This window comes from Capsicum annuum, chromosome 4, assembly GCF_002878395.1.
Source record: "Capsicum annuum cultivar UCD-10X-F1 chromosome 4, UCD10Xv1.1, whole genome shotgun sequence".
Classification (NCBI taxonomy): Eukaryota; Viridiplantae; Streptophyta; class Magnoliopsida; order Solanales; family Solanaceae; genus Capsicum; species Capsicum annuum.
Genome location: NC_061114.1, coordinates 212,731,158 through 212,734,218, shown reverse-complemented (window position 1 = coordinate 212,734,218; position 3,061 = coordinate 212,731,158).

Below are 3,061 nucleotides of genomic sequence, written 5' to 3'. Positions count from 1 at the left end.
GGCAAGAGTTGCATATATGTTAATAATCTAATCAGTGCAATTAAAGAATAAACTGTTGCCTTTTGGGCAAAAGTTTTCAATTTCAATAATTTTTTAAACTAAGTTTTGTCTATGAGGACAGAGTTGCATATATGTTAATAATCTAATCAGTGCAATTAAAGAATAAACTTTTGTCTCTTGGACAAAAGTTTTCAATTTCAATAATTTTCTAAACTAGCTCTTGCCCATGAGGCAAGAGTTGCATATATGTTAATAATCTGATCAGTGCAATTATTGAATAAGTTGTTGCCTCTTGGGCAAAAGTTTTCAATTTCAATAATTTTCTAAATTAAGTCTTGCCCATGAGGCAAGAGTTGCATATATGTTAATAATCTAATCAGTGCAATTAAAGAATAAACTGTTGCCTCTTGGGCAAAAGTTTTTAATTTTAATAATTTTCTTGACTACGTCTTGCCCATGAGGCACGAGTTGCATATATGTTGATAATCTAATTAGTGCAATTAAAGAATAAACTGTTGCCTCTTGGGAAAAAGTTTTCAATTTCAATAATTTTCTAAAGTCTTGCCCATGAGGCACGAGTTGCATATATGCTAATAATCTAATCAGTGCAATTAAAGAATAAATTGTTGCCTCTTGGGCAAAAGTTTTCAATTTCAACAATTTTCTAAAGTCTTGCCCATGAGGCAAGAGTTACACATATGTTAATAATCTAATCAGTGCAATTAAAGAATAAACTTTTGCCTCTTGGGCAGAAGTTTTCAGTTTCAAGAGAAAGGAAAAGATCCTCAAGATAGAATCTATGTCATAGAGAGGGCCGTGATTGTTTCCATATGGATTTGCAGGTATGAGAATATCTTCAAGAATTGCCTGATGTAGCTGCAGACCAATGCGCCTCTCTAGATCAGACTAACAGAAAGTTGATGCTGATGCTACTATTGCAGATTTTAACAAACTTGAAAGAAAAGCCATTGGCACTGTGCTTTCCTAGATTGTGTTGGTAGTAAGCCAGCTATTGTTTCGGCGATGATCCTTTGTCTTTTCTGCAAATCCAAATCCAAGAAATTTCCTTTAACCAACTGAAGGTCCTTGATGAACAAGCCCTGAAGAGAATTTTGGGCATAATTTATCAAAATTCTACTAATAATGTCTTGTTTAGGACCTTTTATTTTTACTACCGACAGAACTCTATGAAATAAATCTAGATTTAACACCGAGAGTGATTTTCCCTACTAGTCTGATGGTGTCTCAGAATCAACGCACCAAACAGGTTTGGGTGGAAAATTATACTCTAGCTTTGACAAACCATATGTTAGCTACTCTTTATAGGCATTGTTTACAACTGCGTTTGTTAACTGGCTAATAAGATCTACTTCTTTAGATACCGGTAGTAATGTTTCATAGCGATGAAGAATAGATATCGAGTTGGATATGTTTGGAAATATCACATCCTTAAGGAATACCTCAGTATGAATTTCCAGGTTTTTATTGGAGATGTCTTTATCATTTCCATGAACCTGGCTGCACATCTGAGTAACGCCACGTTTGATATGGTAATCTCAACGTTCACTCTATTGCAGAACTTTGCAGCAAGTTCAAATGCATCAGATCCGCCAGGAAAACCAGTAAGATTGATTCTTGAAACCTTTGTATCCTTCGCCTCTAGCAGCAACTTTCTAATTCTTCCACTTCGCAAAACCAAAGGGAACTGCAAATAATGACAAATTAGCAATAACATTAGAAATGTATCCAAGATATTCTTGTTTCATTATTCTTAATTTTAACACGAAGCACATAACTTAAGTTTTGTAGTTCTGTTTTTGCATCTGGCTATTGACTTTTCTTTTCTCCTCAACATAGCTATATTGATATCGGTACCCTACTTATAACGGCTAAAATATCAATCTTTTTCAAGGTACTTTAGACTAGCCATTTCTTTGCACAATTTCTGTTTTTCCTTAGACTTGAGCATTGCAATAATGATGAAAAGCGATAGATTAAATTACATGAGAGGAAGATGATTGCACACTTTATTTTTGTACCTTGTGAAGAGCAAAATTGGTTGATCCGACTTCTATAGTAAGATCACTCGAAACATCAGATATTGGCCTGCAATAGAAGATATAGTCAATGATCAAAAGTTGAAAACTTATATTTTTTTATTTTTTTAGCCTAAGGTTTCATGCACGCGCAACTTACATCTCAAGAATACAATGCTGGATGTATGGAGTCTTAAAGCTATCTAAATTCAAACGATGAAATCTTAACTCTTCGGAGAGCATAAGTCTGCCTGAATTTTCGCTTGTACATATGACCGTAATTTAGGACCAAAAATAGCATAAAAACACAATCTTGAATGGATAAAAATGTTAAAACAAAGTTAACAATACTCTGTGTGTGTGCTGTTTTTGGATTCAATCTGACAAAGTGCTAGATATTTTCTGGTGTCTTTAAAATGTGGTGTGGAGTAATCTAACAGCTAATTGCAAAACTCATCTATACTAACTAGAGGGCCCTCATAAGATACACATGTTGGAAACTAGGAAAATAATTATTGATGTCTACACCATTCACACCACATCTTGAACAAGAAAATTGAACACATTGGACTTTAGATATTTAAAAGATCAGCTATTTGATTTGTCATTTTCAATGATTGCAGCCTTAGAAACTGCTCATCTATAGTCATTATCTAGAGTATATGATATTAACTTTATGAACTGATAGAAACTCTACAATCTTAGGTTTTAAGGTAAGTTCCATCACAATCAGTTTCCAAAGCTAAAAGTATTGCAATTTTCACTTACCCAACACTTGAATGTGGTCTGTCATCAGTAGAGAAGTCGGGACTTTCACTAAGGGAGTTCTGAATATAAATAGGTGAACACACGAAAGAAATCAAGGGATTCAGTACCTACTATATATACATAAAAATATATTTTTTCCCTTATATATATAGCGTAAATCTTTCACGAAGGCCCTTGTGATATACGACCCTGGCTCTACCCATTTTTCATAAATGCATTTATTATTCAGATATTTTGGTGGTTGTAGTTCTCTTCTA